At 33.8% G+C, this 27,171-nt stretch overlaps 1 protein-coding gene across 2 annotated transcripts in view; it reads left to right on the forward strand.

Annotated features, from left to right (window-relative positions):
• Positions 1-27,171, forward strand: part of NCAM2 (neural cell adhesion molecule 2) — a 589,167-nt gene that overhangs the window by 218,782 nt on the left and 343,214 nt on the right. The gene's annotated exons all lie outside the window — the stretch shown is intronic.

Genomic DNA, 27,171 nt, shown 5'->3' on the forward strand with positions numbered 1-27,171 from the left:
TCTAGGCCTTGTTATTATTTCTTACAAGTTTTTTGAACTAGTTACTATTTTAGGAAATCATGTTTTTTTTAGAAAAGAGATTTAAGTACATGATGACAATATAAAATTAAAATAAAAATGGGCCATTTCTTAAAGAGTGGCTTTGAAGTTTATAATGACTGAAATTATGACTCCTTTATTTCTAGACAAAATTTACAAATTATGTGAAGTTGGCTATCAGGGATGTGTAACTAGACATTACAATTCCCATATATAAATGGGGCCCCAAGATTTAAAGGGTATTTTGATCCAAAGTTAAGCAAGATTTACATTTTTAAAACTGTTACCTTGAACCTGGTTATTCTTTGAAGACTCTTGGAATCTTCTCCCACTATGAGGGTATAAAAACAATTGGAGTTTGGGGTTATGGAGTTGAGGTAAATTTCTTTGTAAAAGCCTTTGCTGAGAATCTGTTCCATTCTGATCCAAAGGTGAGGATGTGGGTTGATGCTTTTATCTTCTTTGGTTATCCTTTAATGATACCACATAAATATTACTATTTGTCCCCTATAGTTAGAGGACACAGTAAAATGGTGCCTGCCTATTGCACGAATGCTCTGTGAGAAGAGAGATAAGTAAATTGGTTGTATTAGTGGTGGAACAAAGGAAAGTAGCTGATAAATTGTCATAATTTTTTATTGCACATATGGATGCACTTTTGATTATATTGACCATGTAGGATTCATGCAAGATAGAGGTGTTGGGAAGAGTGGAATTGATTTAGACACTATCCATTTGTGTAATGAAAACTGACCAGACAGAAACTGGAAACAGCTTATTCAATTCCAAGGTATTAATGCAGTGAAAAGTTGGAAAATTTACCCCAAGTGAGGATAGCTTTCCAAATACTTTCAAAAGTGCACTGGTAACAAATGAGATAGCTTTAAATATTATCCCATTTCCAGAAATTTCATGGTTATTTTAGGACATTACCAATCAAATGAGAAGATTTTATTTGCCTTCTTTCTCTTCTCTATGTACCCATCCCCAGCCTCCAAGGTTTTATTCAGAAACAGGAAAGAACTTTCCTCACTTTAAAAAACCAATGGAGACAAAATAAGTTTGCATTAATGATTAGACTGCTGCTTCTTTGGTGTCTGTTTTTTTGTTTTGTTTTGTTTTGTTTGTTTGTTTTTTGAGTTAGGACAGTAATTTATTCAGGTATGGAGGGAAGAGAAATGAGGAAATGGGAGAAAATAAACAGATCAGGCGTCCCAGGTAGAGAGGAAGGGAGTGAAAAGTGATAAAGAGGGTTGATTTACAGGATACAGTTTCCCATTATAGGTTATAAATCCCCAAATTTACTTGGGTGTTGATCCAAGCAGAGGAAAAGGCAACCAGAGTAGGGGTCTAGAGGCAAGGGAGAGAACTCAGGCCCTGCACTGCTTATTAAACTATTAATTATCCCACCCCTTTGCTAATGGCAGGGGAGGACTTCCAGCTGTTCACCTTTTTGATTGTTTTTTGTTTTTTTTTGATGTAAGACTTCACCATTGATACGGGCAATACATTTGGAAGTAGAATTAAGTCTATAACCTAAGCGAGTCAGAGGCACACTTCCTCTGACTGAGTTCAGTTTCATTCATTAATTTCCTCAGTTTAGTTCTTTGGTACTGAATCTCATAAGCTGACTGATGTCCACATACTAGAACAAAAATATCCAATATAGAATAATTTTAAGAATCATCAGGTATAAAATATTTTCTGTAATATGTGAATTCAGGAAATACTATTAAATACTTACTGAAATTAATTCAAAATAGGTGATTTTCAAAATGTTTCTGAGTCCCCAGATGCACATTACAGAGTATAATGTGGAGTTGCTCATCAAGGAAGATGAAGAATTCTCACTCTATATCTATAAGTTCAAATTGTTATCCCTTTCTTTAGAGCCTGTTAACTGATGGTTACCTTCACTGTTCCATATATCTTTACACAAACACATATATGTGCACATATATATATTGTATATATACAGTTACAAATTTTTACATTTATGGATTAGTAGTAAACATTACTTTTCCTCATTGTGATACTGTTTCTTAATAATTTACCTTGGAAAATAATTCATCTCAATGTTTTTAGAGCCACTGCATTAAAAAAAATTATTATGACTGTAATATTCCACATTGTACTTGTAAAATACTTTATACAATCACGTACCCCATTCCACCCATACTGGACAATACAGAGAGTGCTTCAGTATAGATCTTTTTGTGTAACTTCTGAGTGTATGTTTTGGGACAACATCAAGCAGGGGCTAAGAGAACAGATTCCAGAAGAAGACTGCCTGGGATGGAGTTCCAACTCTCCCATTTACTCTCTCTACTCAGGACAATTTTTTAACATCTTGGTGTTTCTGTTTGGTCACCTATAAAATGGATATAAGAATAATATCTACTTGGTGGGGCTGTTACGAGACATGAATGAGTTAGCAATTCGCAGCACATATGAATTCCTGTAAAATTATTAATTATTGCTCATATAATTATCCTAAATGAGAATTCTGGTAAGCTGGATATCTTGCTACTGATAATGTTAGATCAAAGGTCATAGATAATTATTATATACTATCAAGCTACCCTCTAAAAAGCCTTTGACAAGTAATTCTCACACAGATTTTTGAAAAAAAAGGAAAGCTACCCATAAGCAGAGGCCATGTGAAGGGAAGCATCAAGAGGTCCCTTTAACAATGAGTGATAGTTTATGGAGAGTCCACAGCTTTGAAAGTTATTTGGGAGAAATAAACATAACAGGTGGACTGCGTGACCTATTTGCCCTGTGGAAATTGGTGTTTGAAATGACCTGTTTCTCAACCTGAGTATTTTCAAAATGACAAATTATGCTCATTTATGTTGTAATGATATTCTGATTACAGGCTGTAAGCCCAGTGATGGATTTCTTTGACTTCTTTTCTTAATGTTCTCAAATTCCTGTGGTGACCTTTTCATATTCAAGCATGTAAAAATGTTTTCAGAAACAACTAAAAGTTTTATAATTATATGTTTAAATAAATCAGTATTTTTCTTCCGATAAGCTTTATTTTGAATCACTCCTTCTATGTGTATCTAAATCCTTGCAGTATATCCTTAATTTACCTATTAAACTGTGTAGTGAAAACAGTTTTAAGAGTTATGTGATTTGTAATTTTTCTTGCTTTGGTAGGATTTATGAAGCTCTGGAAGTCAGAGATACTTTATGTACACCTGTATAAACCTTCATGAAGGTTAACATCAAAAGTGTATCTTGGTAATCAGAAGTAGCTTAAGCGATTGAGCACCTGCTTCCCATGTGCGAGGTTCCAGGTTTAATCCCCAGCACCTCCTAAAGGAAAAGAAAAAAGTATATCTAGAAATTCTCAATATCTTGAACTTCATGGATGTTTATTTCAAACTTAGAGAGAAACATAGATGGTACAATTAAATCTCGGAATTGAATCTAAAACATTTTCATTTATCCTAATGATCATTTATACTGAATTATATGCTGTATGTCTTTTGTATTACATTTTCATATGAAAAGACTGCAATTTTCCAAACAAACAAACAAAATGTAGAGAAAGAAGGAGCATAGAAGTAAAAAACAAACAAAAAGAACCCACTCATTTAATTTTACTTTCCTAGTGCATAATTTAGGAGAAGTATAAGACAAATTTTGACCTTAGTGAATAGCTCTAATTTCTCTTTTATTAAAACCATATCTTTAATAAATTATATATGTATAAATAAGGTACATTTTGTATGTGTTTTACTTTACCACATTGTTGATAATTTCTCAATTTTTCATCAGATAGATGAAATAAAATGATCTATAAGGAATTTGATATAGGGGTATGTGTGTGTATCTGTGTGAGTGTGTATGGCACCATTTATAATCATAAATGTGGAGTTCTCATATGTTGGGTTTTGACTTAAGCTCTGAATATCTATTAATTCATTTAATCTTCATAATAGTTAGGTATAGTTCTTATTGTAAAGATGAAAATACTGTGGTGAAAAAGTGACCCAGAGTTTAACTTGTTCAAGTAACTGAGCTAGTTAATGGCAAAACTAGTGTTCTCTTAGCTACTCTATTATACTCCACTATACACTTGTATCTAGAGTCCATTAACAGCAGTCGATCTTACTAGTAATTATGTATAGAGGATTTACAAAACTAAAGTTAAAAGTACAAGCTTATACAAAATAGATCTCAATATTTTAGAATGTAAACAATTAACTAGAGCTTAGTTCCATTTTGAAAATGGGAAAACAGGTTCAAAACATACATGATGAGAATGAAGTGGGTAGAGATGATGTATGTTTAGGGTGAGGGAATAAGTTTTTAAGGCAACCTTGAGGTAATAAAGGAATAGAAAACTTCAAAAGGCTGCTTCGCTTTTATTGCTGTATTTTAGTAGGAAAGCAAGCAGAAACAGAAGGAAATAAGTGTGAGTGAATGCGGTAAACTTGTTAAGCTGTAGAAAGCGTAGCATTCAATTTAGTATCCTACAACTATAGAACAAAAGAAAGAATAAATCTGTATTAAAATGTATGCCATGCTTATACCTTTTGATTAACATTTTTGTACAGAAAAACTTTTGTTAGTCATCTTATTCTTAAAGATCTATACAGAAATACATAAAATATTCAGTGAAAAATAAAGCCAAAAAGAAAAGCAGAAGTATTAGGTGCCTGTGAATTCTTTTCAAAATCTCTATCTTTGTTTCTATTATGGCATAGTATTCTGTCTGTAACAAATCATCCCAAGGGCATGAAACTCTAGAAATTGACATTAATACATCACCATTAGCAAGCAGTAGATTTTTAGAGAAGAAGTAAAAATAATATCTAGAATTTGGGAGACATGTTCTGTTTCATATGAATTTTTGATAAAAAAGGTTATGGAATAAAAATATTCTGCAATGTTTGATCAACTAAGTGTTCAACATTTGTTTTGACAGCATGTGCAGTGTTGCATATATTATTGCTGTAGCTATAATGCACAATTCAAAGTGTGAAGATGAAATGTTAGCTTGACTCCAGTAATATTTACTCAATTTTATTCCTTCAGAAATGCCAAACCTAGGATGAAGTGACTAAATGTGAAATAAAATTGCATGAACCAAACTTGACCTTAGATATTTACTGTGAGGGTAGAGTGACTGTTTAAGATTTTGAAAGGATTAACATTTAAGTTTAAAATATTAAAATTATCTGATATCAAAAATAAATATGTCATACTCTCAATCAACTGAATCTGTATCAGACTGTGATTTTTTTTGTGTGTGAACATAGTTGAACTAAATTCTAACTGAACCTTACTTTGGCATTAGTAAGGTCAAATGGCGTGGTGAGCTTAGAGAAGAATCCCTTCCTTGACATATCCCCTCTCAGGAAGGACTTGATGCTCCTGCTTTTAAAACAGGGGTTCTTAAACATTTTTTTGTTCCATGGACCCCTTTGCCAGTCAGGTGAAAACCACAAACCCCTTACTAAGTCCACACTATACTGTGTATTATTTAATAAATAGATCACAATCACACCAACATATACCCAAAAGGATAATGTTTTTTTTGAATATCAGTTGAAGCTCACTGACCCTTGGGTAAGAACTCCTGTTCTAAGAGTATTGTCAGGAAAAAGTCAGCTGCCAGCCCTTTAGGGACAGTCTCAGCTGTGGAGATTCACCTTACCCAAGGTCATGCTCATCCCAGCGTAACCCATGTCCAAAGTGGGGTTTGGGGAGGTGGGTGGATGTAAATGGCGAGAACATTTCCATCAAACACCAGATAACTCTGATGTGCCGTTTCACTTCCAGAGCTCCCTGTATTTGCTATATGTGTTGGACATTCATTCTGTTTCACAGCTGAATTTTTTCCACTGACCAATCTTGCATTCTCTGCCTTCCCCCTGCCTTCAGGGGGTTCGCTTCTGAGCACCAAATGTATTCTTGGATTCTGCCTCCCAGAGAATCCAAACTGACATAAGATGTATGGAGCCATAGCAAATTTTTCATTTAAATCAGGAGGTCACCAGCTCAACTGCTATAGGATCCAAGTGAGTAACTTTTCAAATGAATCAGTTTAACTATAAAATAACAGGGTGGTAGAGGTATGTGGAGGCCAGGAACTGGAGAACACAAGCCTACCCTAAAATAATCCAAATAAAATTTTTTTAAATTGTTAATAGACCAAAATATTATATTTTCTAACTGAAAATCTATGACTGTACAAGATCTAATGCAAATTGTTTTCTGCATTTTTTCACTTAGGAGGTAAGTTTTTTCAAGTTCCCTTTTAATGTCATGCTAAAAATTGGCAGTATAGAAATGACTGGATTATAAGAAACTAACAATACACAGAGCTGAGGGATTTGCTAGGAAGCTACTTAAAGAAAAGAAAGGTTCTCTTGCAATCAGTGTGGTGAATTGAATTGTATACCTCAGTTTGGACAGGTCCACACTCTGGTGGGTTGTAAATAAGATCTTTTCTAGACGTTACTTCAGTTAAGGTGTTACCCAACTAAATCAGATTGGATTTCAGTCTGGATTAGTGAAATTGTTTATAAGAAGAATGAAATTCAGGTAAAGAGAAAGAGAGAAAGCCACAGGAACAGCCAGAATATAGAAGTAAACTGGACTGGGAAGAGAAAAACAAGATGCTTCCATGTGTATTGCCGTGTGATAGAAAAACTAAGGACCAAAGATTGCCAGCCCCAGAAAACACCATAGTTTTAAGGGAGAGCATGCCCTTGCTAAGGCCTTGATTTTGGATTTGAAACTGTGACTCAATGAATTCCTGTTGTTTAAGCTAACCCATTGAATGGTATTTGTTTTAGCAGTTGGGAAACTAAAACAATTGGTTAACATGAAACTAAAATATGAGACATGGCAAAGTACAGAGTATGGCATATTTGGTGACAACATTATGTCTGCATCACATTAATAACAATCTTTAGGGAAATAACTGATACTTCCCAATCCTTAATTTTCTCCTCTTTTAAATTATAGTAATATTAATGCTGTCCACTTTACCTGTTTTTGGTCATTTCCTGCTAGGATCATATGAGTCAATGTATGTGAAAATACTTTGTCAGTTATAAAGTTCCTAAAAGTGTAAATCTAAAATTTTTAATGTTTTAAAAGAAAAAAAAAATTTACTTTCACTTTCAAAGACAAAGAAAACTGAAGAAATGACTCTTGTTAAGAATGAATTCTTTATTATTTCAAAGATCTTTTCCATATACCATGAATATTTCATAACCTGTTTTGAGTACCCTTTTTTGTTAAAAGAGATAGACTAATATACCTCGTGAACAGTAGTTAACAGTAAAATTGAAGTATTTTTGCAGCAATGGCAAAGAAGATATATCAGTTCTAAGAGACAGCAATAGGGCGGTATAGGAGGGTATGGACTTTTCCTTCCAGAGTAATGAAAAACACACTAAAATTTACTGAGGTGATGACAGCAGAAGTCTGTGGTGAAAATGAGAGCCAGTGTATACACTTTGAATGGACTGTAAAAGGATGGGACTGTATAAAACTGTAAAAGAATGGGAATCCAGTAGTGGAAGATGGACTATGGTTAACAGAACAAGTATGAGAATGTTCTTTCATGAACTATAACGAATATATAATACTAATACAGTGTGTTAATAATCGGGTGGTGTATTAGTCAGCCAAAGGGGTGCTGATGCAAAATACCAGAAATGGGTTGTTTTTTATAAAAGGTAGTTATTTGGGGTAGGAACTTACAGATACCAGGCCATAAAGCATAAGTTAGTTCCCTCACTAAAGTCTATTTTCATGTGTTGGAGCAAGATGGCTGCCAATGTCTGCGAGAGTCCAGTCTTCCTGGGTTCCTTCTTTCCTAGGGCTTGCTTCTCTTTCCTCTGTGTGCTTACTTCCTAGGGCTCCAGCTTAAGGCTCAGCATCAAACTCCAACATCAAAACTCCACATCAAAAACCTTCCAGCTCTGTATTTTGCCAGAGTCCCCATATACTAAGGGGTGGGGACAGAATGCCCTTTTGGCACAAGAGGTTTACCTGGTAACTTAATGAAATAAACCTCTGAATCCAGTATACTCTAATATGCCCAGAGGAAAAGATCAGTTTACACACATAATACAATATTTCTTTTTGGAATGCATCAATAATATGAAACTGCTGCAGGTGGGTTCTGGGAAAAATGCACCAAACATTAATTATGGGCTAAAGTTAGCAGTAATATTTTAACAATGCAGTTTCATAGTTTGCAACAAATACTTCACAACAATGCAAAGTGTTGTTGCCATGATATATGGGAGCCTTTTCTGAGGATATGCATGTTTGCTTTGTAAGTTCACAACTTTGATTATACACTTACTGTTTATGTATGTTCATGTACGAATGAAAAGAAAATTATTTTAAAATTCTACCTATGTCTATGACTTATTTGTCATATCTTATGTTTCCTATTAGATGAAATGCTTCACAGTTTCTCGCCCTTTAAATACTACACAGCATTTATACAATGGCTTATATATAAGAAAATACACTTCTAGGCTGATTCAGTTGTTCATTATATATTGATATTTATCAATATATATTGATTGCTTTACCGCTACATCAAAACAACCCTCAAAATTTGGGGACTTCCAAATAAGAATAGGTCTCAATTGGTTTATACACAAGGGGTAGACCTGAACAAAGTGAATACTAACACACAAAGGCAAAGTGGAGACTGGACTAATTCATCTGACAAATCCAATAATTATCCCTATACAATTATGGCTTGATAAGTACTAACAGTGCCATGGAAGCAAAGGTAGAAATACAGTTTTAAAAGGGGTTCCTTATTTGGGTAACAATGAACTGGACTTGCATTGGTGCACCACTTATTCATACCAGGAAACACAGCATGATAGTTCTCAGAAGTTGCATGAGTCATGTAGCAGATCAATCCTCAGAAGTGATTTCTGAGAATTCCAAATGAGAAAACACTATACCAGTAAGAAAACTGAAATCTTCATTGTCTTTCATTAGTAGAAGATTTTTCAGATATTTCCCTCCCCCAGTTTAAAAAGTCAGGGAAATTAGAAAACAATAAGTGGCCAGATAATAACGTCAAGTACCATAGATAGAACTATAGAACTTTCTGGTTACCAAGGGCCAGATACAGAGAAATGCCTATTACATTTTTAAAACAATGCATTTCTTGTTTAACTTTCCATCATTCTGTCCTCCATTTAACAGGGGATGAGTAAAAAAAATAGTGACTAAACTCAAAATATGATTATTCTAAAAGAAAAAAATGTCTTCGAATGAATGTGGTCTTTCACTAATTTGAATTTTGGTTATGTGTTTGGGAGAAAAATCAGTCTTACAAAATGCGTGGGTGTGTTCGTGTGTGTGTTTCTTGTCTTAAACGGTTCTAATTCTAGGTTTGGGTTTGGGTTAGGGTTAGGGTTATGATTGGGGATACCATGAGGGTTTGCTTATAAATTCTTCCTACAGTGATGACATATTTACAGATATTTCATCTCTAACTGTAGCTCTCACAGTTCATAGTGATTAAATGATTGAGGAATATGCTTTTATGATTTTAATAACTATTTTTACCCTCAAATAAATTTTTTGAATAATATAGTGATAGTTGAACATAATGGAAAATATGTATAATGGCTAATTCTATAGGTGTAGATAGATATTTAAGCCGATCTCCATAGTGAAACAGTCTTCCCACTTTCATTCAATATTTTTGACATACATGTTCATAGCTTATTTTATGAGTTGTTATTAGGAGACCAGAGAAGTACAAATTGTACTGTTTAGCCTCCAGTTGAGAGGAGAATGCCCTTGGACTGATATGAAATGGTTGATCGTCATCTAAGAACACCTCTCCAAGACCATGATGCTGAATTATGCTGCTTCCACTGTCTTTTTGCAAGGATGCCACCTTCCCCCACATGCTTAGCAGGTAAATGCCAGAATTACAAAACAGCACATTGCACAGTAACAATCCTAACCTCTCTGTGCCTCAGTTTACTAATTTTGGTTAATTACCTATCCTCTCTCTGCCTCAGTTTACTAATATGCAAATCTGGTGATGATGACTTTATAAATATCATATTGTTGATTAAGTAATGTAAAGCACTTAGAAAAATATATCATAAAAATTCCATAAATGTGATCTATTATGGATAATTTATAATATTTTAAATCACTTGCTTTGAGTGTAAAGAAAACATCTATGGTTCATCATGTATATGCTTTATAAAAACAATAAATTTAAGTATCTTAAACAACAACAGCAAAAATTCCTAAAATTTTATCCGCATGAGTGAAATCTCCCAAATTAATGGAGCTTTTCTATTTAAGCAATATCTTTTCTTTAAAAATGTATCAATTTTGGAAAGAAAACTTTCTAACGTAAATGTTATACTTCCCTACCTTCTGTATCAGAGTATGTTGGATGTCATTTAACTTTGCTTCTCTAATCATCATTTCATTCTGGACACCAATTGCCTCCACTTTAGAGATTAATAAAGAATGGGGCTTTTAACCTGTGGTCAAAGGATGCCAAAGAATCCATGGATAAATCTATAAATATAAGTGGTTTTCTTTGGAAGTCTATTTATTTAATTTTATAGATTTCAAATTATAATTCTGAGACTGTTCACCAGACTGTAAAGTGAGTCCTATGTAAAATTTCTTTAAGTTTAAGGACTCTCTTATTTTTTTCACTTCCAAGTATAAAATTTATTGACAAGAAAGGCATTCACAATACTGCACTCTTTTTTTTTTGGTCTTTATTCATTCTCTGCCTCTTCTAATCTGCTCTTGTATGATAGGAATTTTCCTTTTGAATCAGTTGATTCTTTTACTATGATTTTGACTGCTTTTTACTATTTCCCTGTCTCTCTCTTATTAGTAACCTGCTCTAGATCTGCATGTTATTCACTTGTTCTTATAGATTTTATCTCGGAAATCTGAATAGCCTCTATACTCTAGAAAAAAGATATACAGTGTCTGAGAGCTTGTAGAAGTAAACTGCACAAACTTTTCAAACATAGATTCAGTGGTATTTATTTTTGCCTGCTGAAACTTCTTCTGGGGTATCTTTCATATATACCGTAATGATCATGGAACATGTGAGTTTAAAATTGCTCTTAAATCCCTTACTAGTCTGATTTCCTTGGAGGTACAGATTCTGCATTATTCATGCTTCAAACCCCAGGTCTAACACATTTCATAACACAGAGTAGAAACTCAGTTAATATTTGATGAATGAATTAATAAAAAACTGTCGGAGATGCAGTTTTGCTACAGAAGGTCTAGGATGGGCAGGGTGTGCCACTGACATGGTGACTATTGTTTGGAATCACTATTTGGAATTGTTTCTCAGTATTTGAAACAAACAGGGTTTATTTCAAATACTTTTCCAGTTGCTTTTGATAAGATCTAGGTTTTGTGAGATTGATTTTATTTTCTCTCATTCTCATTCAGAATTAGTTGATTTATGACTGTGTAGGCTTTAGCAATTAAGATCACTAGGTATTTATTTTTTATGTGATTTCCATATGAGTTCTCCATTTGGGAGATTTAAAATTGATTTACTTATATCCATTAGTTGTATGTGAGTCCGTGTGTGCTTTTGGATTTTATATTGTAGCAGAATATTTAATATGTTCTCTTTAGTGATGAAAGTCATCAATTCCTTCAACAAGTATCTATTGAATATCAAGCATCTCCTGACATAACTGTTTACGTTGACCTCTGGCTTAATCTGGCATATTCTTCACATCCTCAATTTAGACATTTGCATTGTTACTGAGTCAGTACTCTCATTCTAAAGCCATCGGTTTTCAGAAACTTATAGCTCTGATTTTTGACATCTACTGATACCAACATGTAGGCATAGCAGTTATTCATAGAGAGCCATGCCAACTAATAAAAACATAAAGTGAATATTTATGGCATCTAAGAAAGTTATTGCTGAAATCTTATTTTGTCCTTGAAATTCCCAATAGTTTTGCTATTCTTGATACTAAGTATACAGTGTATAACCTTGCACTGTCTAATTTATATAAATCAATCAGGAAAAATGGATTTCTTTGGAAGCTTGTCATGTTCATTATATTTCTCAAAAATAAGATTTTAAAAATCAGGACTATTTTTAAATATGAAAAGAATGCCAAACTGAAATTCAGTTCTGGCTTAGAGCCAATATTCTGAACAAATACTCATTAATACTTCTACGCAGGTTAATACAGAACCCTTAGGTTCTGCCTTCCTATTTGAATATGCTGAAGTGAAACCATCCACTTCATTTGAAAGAACCTTTAGCAGACTGATGATACCTGGGTTCTCCGATATATCCTAAAATATGTTAGAAAAGTTGGACAATTGCCAATGTATTCATACCATTGTATACAGCCATCTGGTGAAGAATTTTGCCAATTGCTTTTTGGGTGTTAGACATAGCATGGAGGAACTGTTCTAGCTCTCTTGACTACAATTTTTACAGTAACAAGGAAACTAACCTTTGATAATAGTTATTTCCACATTCCATTCTTACTTTACCCCTTTGTATAATTCTAACTTTTCTTCTTATAGGTGCCTACATCATTTTCTGTAATGATAGATATGTAAGCTATTTTATGGAAGTTTCTATAAAAATTGCACATACATATATTTCGTGTAAATTTATGTATATATATACACACACAATGAAGACTGATAATAAAATTTATCCATTTCTTGTTTCACATAATCTGTCCATTAATAATGTGCATTTTATAGTATTTTACTTGTCAATACCAACTTATTTAATGTCTCAGTATCAAAACTGAGCAAAACATATACCTTGCAGACTTATCACAATTTTCCCATAAAACTGTTTTAATGTTTCAGAATTGAGTGTGTGTCAGCATGTCAGAAGTACCTGTGAAGTTTTTACATTATATCTTAATTTATATTAGTGCCTTGGCGCTACCATAGACCAGTCGAATCAGAATCTGCTGGAATATGGTCAGGACCTGTAATTTCTTTTAAGTTTCTCAGGATATTCTGATGTGCATTAAGCTCCTTAAGGCCTACTATATTCTATGTAAATAATCTCTTGTTTTAATCTTGTTTGAAGTTTAGAGAACCCTCAGTAGCAAAATATTTTGGCTAATAGAGAGTTATGAAGTCTGCACTTTATTCATATACTATAGAAAACAATGAAATACAATCAACATAATTTATCTATATTTATATTTTTTATCTGCAAAAGGAATTTCTAGGATCTTCATTTTCATAAAGTACTTTTAACAACTTATCCAACCTCATGTCTCCTGAAAGTTAACATGCTTCCTTGCACATAGCAGATTATTACCAGCTATTGTTTAAATGAATGAAGTGTGTTTAGAGGAGTATATGAATGAAAGAATGATACTTAACAATTTTCATGTATTAATTAATATAAGTATTCAATTTCTTATCAAATCCACTAATTCTTAGTTATTTAATACTAAGATCATCATTAAATTTGATGGGACACATTTTCACAACAGAAAGTTAAGTATTAGCTGTTAGAAACTTCACTTATTACCAAAACCATTAAGCATTCAGCAACTGCTTAGATCATGGTTATATATATGCAACAGTGTAAAGACATAACTACTTTATAGTTGATTCACCTAATTATTCTTGGCTAATTATGTTCCACAATGCTACTTTGACCTTGCAGACAGATCCCTTAATATGGTGAAATGTCACGTAATCTTTCTGAATTTCACATTTAGCAATATCATAAATGTTATCACCTGCTGTAAATTCTTATGGCACACACAAAAAACTTTAAGAACTTCATTTCCTTTTAACTGGTATTCTTTTAATGACTCATGCTACAGGTATTATTATATGCTTCTGCAATGTAAAACAGCAAGCCTAATAACTTTTTCTATTTTGTCACAATTTGGAATCTAGGATATGTTACATGTGTGACTCAGTTTTTCAGTACATGAATTGAAGGCAATGTCATTTTTTTGCAATGATTTAATAAAAGAAAGAAAGCACGGATTCGTTTAGTAGGGATCCATTAGAATAATACAGCATAGCACTTGGTTTGGTATTTATAATATTTTCAATTACCTTAATTCACTGTAGATGCTGAATGTTATATCATTAAATTTGCATGTGGATAAAGAGATAACCAATACCCCTTTTTGTAGAAGGTATCAGGTATTTATCAATATCTGAATAAGCCAAAACTATATATATATAGACATTGCTCATAATTCTAACATCACTTTAGAAAATTGAAAAAAAGTATAGACACTTTAATTACTATTGAATATTAAAATAAAATAGAGGAAATGGAATAAGCCCCTATTTAAGATCATATAGTCACATTTTTTGGCTGCATATAGTGCATTGCACATGTGAATCAGAACAATGTTATTTTAAAATATAAATTGAATTATTAATTGGGAAAGGTTCAGCAAATTTTAGCTTTAATTTAAAAAGTGGGAAGAATATGTTTAAGGATGATCTTGAGGAGCCAAGAAATAGAGAGTTGTCCATTCCAGGTATTTTCTAATTGTTTATATTCTTGACCAATTTCACTATGGTCAACCAGTAGGACAGGGGTTGAGAATGTAAGTACAGTCCTTGAAGAAAATTAAAGATGTTCTATTGAATCTGTCATGCCAATTAGGGAATCAAGGCTGGGTCTCTAGAACAAGGAAACAAAACAGAACAGAGTTATTTGAACTAGAGTGTCAGGTGGGGTTTGCTCACAGGAACTGAGTAAAAACCTGGTGTTTAAGAGGTCTGTTGTGCTGTTGTGCAAGAATACACTTCAGCTGTGGATTCCGTTGGCTTATCCAGGAACCCATTCCAGATTCAGGACAGAGTACATAGAGTTGTGCTTAGAAATTGGTTGCCTACTAAATCATTACATTGGTAGGTAAATTGCATTTGATGAAAGACATGCAAATGCTTCAGTCTCTATTTTCATAAGACATATTTAAAAGAATTAGACAAAAGCCTGGGGTACAATGTACTATGTAATGTGTTCTTTAAGGAAGGTAAGACTGTCAATTTTTCCAAGTTAAATACTTAAGCAAAACTATGCCTATGAATTATGGAGTAATTCTGTTTAATACATTATTAAATTTTCGTGAGTGTGAACTTCAGTCACCAAATTAATGGAAATGTTGTGTTAGGTCATAAGGCCCTTTGAAGTTAATTACAATTAGTTCCTAGATAAAAAGTATATTGAAAATATACCATGCTATAAATATTTCTAAGGTATAAATTAGAGTAGAACAATTTTTAATGTGTGTAATGTAACAATGGACAACTGTGTGTGACCTTGGATCAATTGAAAATGAATAAAATAGAACATATTAAAGGAACATTTTAATTATCACTTTAAACTATTTAAATGTCTTCAGACCAATAAAAGGCAATCTGTACTAGGCAGCAGGGAAGGATGGAATTGATATCTCTGTTGTAATATTAATATCAATTAGAAGACTTTGTGCTTTCAAGATCCTAGGTGGGAAGACATATACTAAATACCATAATTTTATTTCTGGTACAGTTTTTAAATGTTAGGGTGACCTTGGGTAAAATACTTAGTATAATTTTTATTAGTTTAACTTTTTTTGTGGTAAAATGTGTATAAACTTCAGGTCTTTGTCTAATGGATATAGTTGCTGATAGATCAGATTCTGATTAAAAATTATTTGAACACTTTAAAAAGACGTACTACCTATGTGAGATTATTATAGAAGTGGCCATAATAAAAAATGTTCTTATTTAGTCTAACCCTGTATCTGCTTAGCTATGGACAAGGTAAACACAAAAATTGAGTATCCAATTCATAAAATTCCCGTTTGCTTTTTCATTATATCATTTCATCTCATGCTCAGTAAGTTTTTATGCTCCATATTAAATTATCTGCTGAAATTTCTAAACATGTTCTGTTTTTCTATGTTTTATTTTTAATAAAGTAAACATGGTTAAGATCAGACTTTAAAATCCTTACCCTTAATAAGATGTAATTGAAAAGGATCATTTTTTTTTTTAACCTAGCTTTGCCCAACCTGATCTTGCACATTAATTCCATATCTATGTTGTGGTTTAACGTAAAAATAATCCTGACTCTGGGAAATATACCGATGTTTAACTGCCACATAATCGTTTTGTTGACATCTTGACATCTCTACTCTTACCATCCTTTTTAGAGGTGAATTTGAGAACATGAAGTGGAGACCTAGATAATAGGTCCTAGGTTAGGGTGAGGAATGGACTCCCATTTCAGGAGTTGAGAGTGGGTTTAGCCTAGCTTTTGAAGGATACTGATATGTTTGGTGAGGAAGGCACCTGAACATATGAGGCAGGCTTGGAGAAAAGCAGGGTCTTACAGCCAGTCATGGAAGTGCATCCATCTACAGGAGCCTGGTTCATTGCAGAAAGGTTCTCTGTATCGCCTTTCCATTTTGTTGTAGACTGCTGCCATAGAAACTCTTACTCACTGCTCTGTGTTGGAAAATTAAAACAATGTGCATGTTCCACACCTGAGATGAAATAAACAAAAGCTGAATGATGACTTTTCACCAGAGAACTGAGGGGAGAGAGCAGTGGCAAAGGTTGGTGTGCGCCCAAAGCAGTGTTTTGTTTTTTTGTTTATAAACTCCAGTGGGAAAAGGGAGTAGACAATCCTGAGGAGCCTATACAAACTATAACACTTGTGAAAATTCCTCAACAATATCTGAAGAGTAGTATGGTGTTGGAAGGGCTGGCTAATTATCATTTACAATTCCAGAGCTCATGTCAGTATAATGCATCTTATATGTGGATATAGAAAATAATTCCATGGTAAAATAATGGAAAGATTTTGGTAGATCATATTTCAACATGTAATTCATTTTTTCTTTTCTCACTGAAACATATTTTATACTGAAAAATTGTATTAGTACAATGGGCTAATTGGTAAGAATTTTTATCAGTTGCTGAACCTAGCCAATTTTGTATTTATTGCAGTTAAATTAGGCAGTGATTTATTTACAAAGAATGATAATTCTAAGCTATCCTATCATTTTATTGTCATAACTTGAAAAGGATTTAATCACCTAAATCCACAAGCTGTTGAATTTATTTAACACTTTTCAAAATAGTGAAATACTTAAGAGTTATGGTACACTCCATGACTGTATGAACACTACATGAAGTGTAAATACTTAAAAACTCAGGAAGAATAAAAGATGCAAAGATTCATTTCCTTCCAGAGTTATTTAAAGAGTACTGTAAATGTCCATCTCAGATTCATCATGACACACATCCCTATATTTATTCAACAGTCAGGGTCTCCTTGCTGGCTGGAAATAGAATGAAGCATTCTATATTCAAAAAGGGCAACTAGAGAAAAATTATGGAATAGGTCAATTGGACTGTTGCCCAAGGCCACGATCTATAATGGGTGTCAAAATATCATTGAAAGGCAATGAGGTGGAGAACATCTTATTTACCAGAATTCTCCTCAGGGAAGTAATCTTTGTAGTTGAAAGTGATCTTTTAATAAGTCCTTAACAGTGTTGGTGTAGAAGACAGAAAGGGAAGAGTATGTTGCCGATAGCCGGTACATACAGCAAGAGCTAGTGAAAATATGTGGATCCTAAAGTACTTCCTATATAGGTCAATTTTTCCCCAGTATGTGGCTTTTTAAATAATCTTACCACTCCAGACACAAACATACAATGGATTAGCAATATCAGGAGTTGAAACCAGCAGTTCTTTCCTACTTCCTTTCATAAAGCATTAAAAATCTTAATAACATTAAACTCTGCTCTAAATATATTTTAAATATTAAATTATTTTTAATTATGTCTTCAATTAGGATCAGCTTCAATGGCAACACCATCTTCCAAATATAGACCTAACAGTAGGCAATTCCTTCCAAAATGCATGGAAGCACCTTGCTTAACAATGGCAGGTCTGATTCCTAGTAAAGTATTTTTATTAGTGCAAAAAAAAAAATGCTATCATATTCACTGGGCATTGGAGTAAACCGTTTAATAACAAATTTTATTTAATCCTTAAAATAACCTCAGATAGTTTAAATACATTAAGAGCCAGAATTTGAGTCCAATCCAAATGTTTGACTCCAGAGTCCTTGGCATTCTTAATATATTTTGGGAAGTAGCCTTAATTTTGTCCCACAAACAACAGTTAAACTATTTACCACCAAGCATGTTAGGAAGGATGATTTGCATGTTTTTTTTATTTGACAGTTTGTTTGATTTAGTGACAGAAACTGAAAATTTTAATGAAATATCTCATAGAATCCATGTTGCAAGAAGAGCAGAGTACTAATTGCTTTAAAGAATAGCTGGGTCCGGTATTGGAGTGCTCTTGGTTTCCTGTCTGCTGAAGTCTGTGCTTCTTATTGTATGTTTTAGTTTCCCAGCTGTGAAAAGAAATACCATAAATACTATGTATTTGCTTACAGTTTCAAGGCTAGATGTCTTGCTTACTCTGGGGTAGGTATCTTTGGCTGGCCGGCAAACTTTGGGTTCTCTTGGCTTTTCCGTCAATGACAACACACATGGTGGAGTCTTCTTTCTCTCTGGGTTCTCTGGAATCCCAGGTTCTGGCTGTTTCCTGTGGCTTCCCCTTCTGTGTCCAATATTCTTTTCTTATTAGACTTCCACCCATTGGGATTAAGGCCTACCTTCATTCTATTTGGGCACACTTTATCTAATAACTTCTTGAAAGTTACTATTTACAAATGTGTCCACACGCACAGAACCAGGTATTGGGACCTGAATATACCTTTCATGGGGGACATGATTCAGTCCCCAACATGACATGCCCCTTTTCTTGTCCTCTCTAAATGTAGATGGTCTTCCTTTGCTCCATAGCTAACACTGGACAAATATACTGCCAACGGCAGCCTGAAAGATTCTGGTCAGACTAGTTTATAAGATTAGAATAGAACCTCCTCAAGTCTTCTTCACCCCTACATACTAATCTTTACACAAAGTACTGGAAAAATGCAGAGACATTGGATCAACTGTACATTTTATGTAGGGATATAAGATGACATAACCACTCTAGAAATCAGTTTGGCAGTTTCCTATAAAACTATGCATGCAGTTAGCTATAAGACTCCACAGTTGCACTTTTAAGATGTATCTCAGAGAAATGAAAACTTAATCACACGAAACTTGTACACAGATGTTCATATCAACTTTATTTGTAACAGACAATAACTAGAATAATCTCAGATATAATTTTTTAGGTGAATAGCTAAACAAACTGAGGTATATATGTCCCATGAAATACTCAGCAATAAAAAGGAATAACACATTGATACACACAACACCTTGAAAGAATCTCCAAAAATTATGCTGAATTTTAAAAAAAATCACAATAAATTACATACTGTATTATTACATTCATATAACAGTTTTGAAATGACAGCATTTTAGAAATGGAAAGGAGAGTATTAGTTGCCAGTGTTTAGGAATATAGGGGTGAACAGGCAGGTGGAAAATATATGTGGTTATCAAGGACAATATGAGGGACCCTTGTGGTTGGAACTTTTCAGTATCCTGACTATGATAGTGGCTATACTAAACAATACAGCTGATAAAATTGTGTATAATACACACACACAAATCAGTACAATAAAACTAAGTAAATATGACTAAGATAGGAGGGCCATATTAATGTTACTATCCTGGTTGTGATATTATATTATATTTTTGCAAAATGTTACCATTGGAGAAAACATGGCAATATGCATGGGGTCTCTCTGTATTACCTAACAACTGCATGTGATCTACGATTATCTCAACTGAATATTCAGTTAAAAATAGTAGGTAACTAAATAAATACTTGTTCCATGAATGAGTGAACAAATGAATTCAGTTAACTGTTTCTAGCAAGGTGGGAATCAATAATGACTTGTAGCTTTCCTTCTTTTTAACTTTTTAATTAATAACCTACAATTGCTTAGACTTTCTGATTGCATTCCTGGCAGCTCTATAGAAAGAAAGGTGAACATTCTTCTGTGGGTAACGGGTATTTAATATATTTCACTTCAAACTTCATTACTAAATTCTAAGTAGCCATTTATTGCCCAAAGATTAAGCTATAGTTTTAACTACTTTAAAGCTGCAGACACTATTTCTGGCAAGCAATCCCCATTCTTCAACTGATTAATAAGTAATTCTTGTTTACTGTTAACTCATTTAAAATATGATATTTAATTCATGATTGCTTGCAAATTATAGTAGAATGCAATATTTCTTAAACTCTAACTAATGCATACTTTATCATGAACTCTCAATATAAAGCTTTTGGGGTAATGCTATATGGATCAGTGCTCTAGAGATGTACTTACATTAAGGCATAGTTAAACCTTTTACGTAAGAAGAATCTTGTGCTTTTCTTTCGAATTTTCATAAACTCAATCTAGTTTAGAAAAACATCTTGTAAAGTTTCAGGGTTCACATGAACATCGTTTCCCTATCTATTCCTATCACAATGTTTCATGAACATATGGATATAGAATCAACTGAAAACATTAAGACAAAACAAAAAACTAGTTGTATTCCAAGTATTTATCAAGGAGTACATAATCTCCTCTTAAATATCTCCTTAAAAACCTGCCTAATACAAGCATACAAACAATATATAGAGCTTTTTACTTTAAGCTCAATCTGCTAAAACATACTAAATTCTAAGTGTTTGTTTCCTTGCTCCTTTGAAGGAATTGTACTTAAATTAAAGAAGTTTAGCAAGTGACACTCCCTGTGCTCTGTGTATGTTTACTATACTTTCCAATTCTTTTGTGTAGCTTTCTATATTTTAAAAATTACAGTCTTTCCAAGAAAATAATTTTATATTAAATGTTCGTGGGATCTAGATTATAGAAAGAAGTATTGCAATTTCCCATACATTTACATTTCTAATTTTGTCAATATTTCTAAATAGTCAGATCCCATTTTCTTTTCATGATATCTAACTTTTATGAAATACTTTATTAAATTATTCAAAGCTTAGTAAAAAGTCTATTTGTGTAAGGTCACATCTTTAATATAGAAGCCAGAACACTGACTATCTAACTACAATACTTTAAGAATTGAGTTTCTTCTTCCCAGTGAAAATAGACTTTAACTCTTCAGGTTCTTCTAGGAAGTGTTATTCCATGATAAACTACAGGATGTGCTTTTCAGCACAAGGCATTATAAGGAAGAGAGGAAAACATGCAATCAACTTTTAGACAGTGAAAAATATTTGGAAATGTATATTAAAAGGGATCAAAAAGTTCATACCTGTCTAAAATAAAGCAAAGAGGTTTGAAAAAAAAGGAAAGACACAATTAGAATTGGTTCCTGAGGGATTTTGAAATAGTTAATGATGATATATAAAATGAAGATATAAACTCTGATACAATTAATTTTAACTTGAAGCTGCACTAAAACTTGACAAAAGGAATGACATAATTCTGGAAATATGATAGTTTAAGAAGAAGTCTTTTTGGGCACATCTAGGAATAGAAACATTGACAGGAAGAAGCTGGTACTTCACTCTTACTGATCTTTGTTTCTATGATGATCAAAGCCGTAAAGCCAAGAAAAAGCTGTGTGTATCAAAAGATGGGTAGTTTTGGAAACTTATATAGAGTCAACCGCAGATATTAAGAAAAACACACTAAAAAGAAGCTCCATGAATCTAGTGAAGTTATATCCATAACATTCTCTCTATGAACATGTGTTAATTTTTCTCTAAAGGGTAATGTGTATTTTATCAAAAACTTTCAGGACAAGATTACTTTGGCATTGTTATATGGAACAGAGCTCTGGAGATCTACTCACATTAGAGTAGCAACACTGCTGGGGAATATTTGAAGATACACTTAAAGGATCATTTTTAACAGAGGCAATTAATTTTCAAAAACAGGTTTCCTTAAATATTGCTTTAGTAGATAAATGAGAATATGATCTTGCATTTGTTTAGTCTCTTCAAAAGGATATATATATAAATCATATGTTAAATATTATTTTCATGGAGAAAAAGTCACTCTGATAATGAAATAGTCCATTTCTTTTCCTTGTAACTTTCCACTTTGATGAGAAGACATGTAAAGTAGTTTGGCAAAGAGAAAGCTAAATTTCAATATAAGAAGAGGTGGAAGGATGATAAAATCTTTTTTCAAAACTAAAACATGTGCTGTTCATTTCCCAGGTCTTTGGGTCTCAGGTCTACAAAACACAGAACAATTTTTAACTTGAAATTACAACAAAGATAGCAGAACAATATTTGGTAGGTATTGACTATGTGCCAAGGATTTTCCTAGAAACCCAAAAAATCTCAGGTAGTCAAAATGCCAAGCACTTTATTATCAGGTACCAGGAGTCTGTAATTTCCAAGAAAAAATTAACAAACAGAAGAGGTAGAAAAAGCACAAACCGAAGACCTGGCCTATGTGTACATGTAGCTGGGGTGTGTGTGTGTAAAAATAAGAACAGATGTAATATACTGCTGGGTTTTGTGAGATCATAATTACTCACATTCATTTTCTTCTTTCTATTGTTACAAACCAACCAAGAAATAGATACGGGATTGGACAGATGGATAATATATCTTAATTTTATTGCCACCAAATTTGCTTTGGAGGACATGACCTAGATACGTAGTAAAGATCTGATTTCCTAATACTTGTTCTCTGAGATGAACCTGTCTGTTTTAAACTACAAGCCTGCCCTAGCAGGGTTTCTATGGGATTGTGGGACCCAACAGAATGCCTATACTGTTCAGCCAGGGCCTGAGATACACACGTGCATCTTCTTCCCTATATAGTTTGTCTATCATGTCACAGAACTCCTCTATGGGGTAGAGTTCAGGGGGAGGGGGTGATATCATGAATTCTGACATTACTCAGGAAAGCAAAAGTACCAGTAAATGCAATATGTATTTCAACAATCTGAACCTCACAACATTTTTTTTTACTAAAATACTTTACCAGGAAAGATTGTAATTCTCAAAACTTAGAATGCTAACAGAACAAGTAGAAAGCACAATAAACACCCACACAGCCCTATGCGATTAACTTCCTATAGTTCTTAGTGTAATTGCAATTCATTCACACAAACAAGGAAAATAAAACAACACTTAGAATTTAATTTTGGTATGCTATAGCAAGCAGATTGTAAGGTAATATATTAGTCAGCCAAAGGGGGTGCTGAGGCAAAATACCAGAATTCTGTTGGCTTTTATAAAGGGTATTTATTTGGGGTAGAAGTTTAAATTACCAGGCCATAAAGCGTTAAGTTACTTCCCTCAACACAAAGTCTGTGCTGGAGCAATACAGCTGCTAACATCTGCAAGGCTTCAGGCTCTCTCTCTCTCTTCCCAGGGCCTCTGCCATATCTATGAGCTGTCTCTATTCCTCAGCAATCTCCTTTGTGTTCACTTCCTGGGCTCCAGCGCAAACTTCTCAACTCTGTTCTCTGCCATGTCTTTTCTCTGTGAGTCCCTGCCCACCAAGGGAGCAGGGGTGCAACAGCCTATTGATGTGGCCCAACCAAAGCCTTAATCATTATTTAATCAAGTAAAAGTGAAACCTCTGAATCCAATATAATCTACTATTCCTGGAGTGTCAGACCAGTTTAGAAACATAATCCAATATCTATTTTTGGAATTCATAAACAATATCAAACTGACATAGTGGAAACTGATTTCCAAATATTGTCCTCTAAAATGAATTATAAAGATTTCAGGTACATATATATATTTAGAGATAGCTGTCATAGGGAAAACCTGTGTAACATAAATCCATAAATCTATCACTATATAAACCATCGTAGAAGAAAGAGAAATCCTAAGGTCTTTAGCAATGTTTTAATGATGAGAACAGGAAATTAAGGACTCTTGACTAAAGTGAGCCATGTGAAAACAAAGCAAGCAATGATTTTTGGCAGGCAGAACTTCCCAAAGAAATTAAATTGTTAATTTAAACTTAGGAGGACTACTAATTTGAAGATTGAGGGTGTGGAGAGTCGTTTGTACACATCAAAGGAGAAGATGAAGATATTTTCTTTCAAGTAGAAAACCCAGCTTCTCCTGTCAGGGTATGTGAATACAGACAACTATATTTGTCAGCCAGTGACAAGCATGAGGTAACATGCCAGCAGGGAATTGAAATAGCTTGTTTGCAGCAACATCAGTGCTGGAGTAAATTATGTATAGTTGTCTAAGTTTGTGTACAAACCCTAGAGCAAAGAAGTCTGAAAACAAGAATGTGGAAGGCAGCCATCTGAATTTTGCTAAAGAAATAAGAATTCCTAGTGGAGTTATATGCTACTGATAACTAATCAGTATTTGTATATGCATTTTTATTTCTTACTGATTTAACCCTTATTGCAAAAGTGGAAGTTTTTGTAAGGAAATAATATCTGAAATATAGTCTCTATAAGTGGTAGGGAGAATTTTTTAAATGATCCCCAAAGATTTCCATACTCTGACTATTCAATCAAACACAAATCTAGTAGTGCTGTGAAGGGACTTTATACATGGAATTAATGTTACTCATCAGCTGACCCTAAAATGGGAAGATTATTCTGAACTACCACACAGACCCTTAATAGTAGAAAAGGGAAACATAGCTGTCAGAGAGATGCATTTCAGAAGAGGGAGACAGAGGAGAGATGAGTCAGAAGACGAGGTCAGAGAGGTTAAAACTTTAAAAGTACTAAGTTGCCTTTGTGCTATTGAGATGGAGCAAGAGTGTTCCAAGCCAAAGAATTCAGGTGGCCTCTAGAAGATGACAGTAATTCCAGGCCAATAGCCATGGAGGAAATGGGCATCGGTCCTACAATTCATAGAACTGAATTCTTCTGACAACCTGAATGAGCCCGGAAACAGATCTAGAATGTCCAGGAAGGAAAGTAGCCCTGCTAGCGAAGGAAAGTAGCCCTGCTAGCTCTTGATTTTGGTTGTGTGCAGAAAACAAACTATTCCATGTTGTTTCTGGATTTCAGACCCACAGAAACCATAGGATAATAAATGGGTAGTATTTAAATTGGTAAATTTTTTGTAATTTATTATGCATCAATAACAAACAAATACATTACACAAATGCATTTAAAATATACTCTTAGCTGGGGTCTACTTGAACTTTCAGAGTAGTCTGCTCAGCCAAGAGCTTCCCACAGAGTCCAGTACACAGAAACCTCAGTCACCACATTCTTTCTCACGTATGCTGAAAGAGAAATAGTAGGATAATTATTTTTTCACATTACAGGTTGGCAACCAAGCACACTTTCCGAAAGCTCTCTTAGAGTTCAAGTTCATTTCTGCTTAGACCTTCATGTTGTGGATACACGGTTAGGAAAGATATTCAGGGGTTAGAAATAGGACAAATTGACCAAATGTGTGGCATAATCCTTGTCTGGAAGGTAGACTGGCACAGATGTGATAGTTCTTTCATAGGTCTACTTCCCTGTAAGAGGAGGAAAGGTAGTTATCCTAATACTACAGTTTTTTTTAAAATTTGCTTCCAGAGGTTTATAGTAAAGGAAACTTTCAAAAAACAGTGGGCAAAAATGAGAATCATTGTTTTGCCTCTCTTTGCTAACCTGTCATTTGTTTGCCTCACCCAGACATAACCCAATATGATGCCAGATGCCCAGAGTATTGAAAACATCTGGTAGCAGTACATATATGTGACATGTAAAGCAAAGGAAACCAAATTCTTACAAGAAAAAAAGTTGTTTTGAGTATTGCATGCTATAAGATTTTGGGATCAGGGAAATTTCAGAGATCCCATTTTTAAACTGCCAGTTGCAGTTATAATAGAGCCATAATGACCCCAAATTTTTAAGTGATTTCCCCAAGGTGGACATAGTGTGAATTTCCTTTCTGATGATAATGCCACCATAATGCTCAGTAAGTTAGTCTACCCACAACATTTATGTGCATGGCTTATAAGTAAAATTTGCCTATTGAAAATAACAGCATGATAAATGAGTTTTTTTAAAATAATAGCTTCTGAATGAAGATCTATTAGCAAATATCTAAATTTTGATTGTATAACCTTCTTTTGCTATTCCTGTAAATCATGAGAAACCGTTCCTTTAGAGATCACACAACCTTCCATTTTTACTTCTCCGCTAAGAGGAAGCAGATGTCAAATGTTTCATGGTTCAACAGGAGTAAAATCTATGCAGTCACTGGTTGAGTTGAAGGTTGTGGTAGGCAAAATAATGCATTTACCACCCACAGTACCCATGTCCTATTCCTTGAAATTGTGAATATGTTGTGTTACATTGCACAGGGGAATTAAGGTCGCAGATAGAAACTAAGGTTACTGTAGCAGTTTGATATTATTGATGAGTTCCAAAAAGAAATATTGGATTATGTTTGTAAACTGATCTTTTCCTCTGGGCATATTAGATTATATTGGATTCATAGATTTACTTGATTAAGTAATTATGTAAACCTCTTGTGCAGTAGGGCATTGAGTCAAAGGATAGAGTTAAGCATTCTTAATGTTGGATTTTTGATGTTGGAATTTGATGCTGAAGCTGGAGCCCTGGGAAGTGAGGAATCCTGAACCCAGAGAGAAGCAAAACCCTGGAAGGGAGGAACACAGGAAGCCTGAACCCTCGCAGATGCTGGCAACCATCTTGCTCCAACAAGTGAAAATAGACTTTGGTGAGGAAAGTAACTTATGCTTATGGCCTGGTAAATGTAAGCTCCTAACCCAAATAAATAACCTTTACAAAATACCAATTTCTGATATTTTGCATCTGCACCCCTTTGGCTGACTAATACAGTTACTAATCAATTTACCTAAAAATGTGGAGATGTAATGTCAATGGTCTTTAAGATACTCAGAAATGTGATCATGGAAGAAAGGCACATGGAGATGAAATGTTGCTGCTTTGAAAATGGAGGAAGAAATCCTCTACAAGTTGGAAAGGCAAGCATAGAGCCTTGAGGGAAGAATATGGCCTGACTGCCATTTTGATTTTAGTCCAATGAGACTTGTGTCAGATTTCTGACCTATAGAACAATAAGAGAATAACTTATTTGTGTTGAGGTAATTTGTCGCAGCAGCAAACAGGAAACTAATACAAACGCCTCATTTATTCATTTAGTTTTACT

The sequence above is a fragment of the Dasypus novemcinctus genome, chromosome 4 (genome assembly GCF_030445035.2).
Source record: "Dasypus novemcinctus isolate mDasNov1 chromosome 4, mDasNov1.1.hap2, whole genome shotgun sequence".
NCBI classification, from domain to species: Eukaryota; Metazoa; Chordata; class Mammalia; order Cingulata; family Dasypodidae; genus Dasypus; species Dasypus novemcinctus.